This window comes from Aplysia californica, unplaced genomic scaffold, assembly GCF_000002075.1.
Source record: "Aplysia californica isolate F4 #8 unplaced genomic scaffold, AplCal3.0 scaffold00235, whole genome shotgun sequence".
In the NCBI taxonomy this organism is placed as follows: Eukaryota; Metazoa; Mollusca; class Gastropoda; order Aplysiida; family Aplysiidae; genus Aplysia; species Aplysia californica.
In genome coordinates, this window is record NW_004797505.1 from 385,923 (window position 1) to 386,346 (window position 424).

Sequence of the window (424 nt, forward strand, 5' to 3'; positions counted from 1 at the left end):
CTGAAAGACAGCAGTAAGAAGGAGCCAAGGAGTAGCAGTAGAAAGGTTGCAGAAAAAGTCAGGAGCTCAGAGGAGGGGGCGAATGAGGCGAGGGGGTGGAGGCAGAAAGAGGAGACGAAAGCAGACGACAGAACATCGCTAGAGAACAGGAAAAGGGGTGAAAGGAGACCCCGGACCTTAACCTCTAAGCCACGAGAGCCCCCTCTATTTCGACCTGGTATACCCATGTCAAGGACAAATGGATATATAATCAATATAATATATATAAAAGGGGGTGAAAAAAATGCCCATTGGGCCCAGTTGGGTTTGCGAACACCTTGTCACATTTCGCGCCTCCTCTTCATGTATAATTGCAATTCTGATCGCATGCAGTCAGAAGAAAAAAGTAGAACTAGATTAGGATTAGACGACAAATACTTGCTTG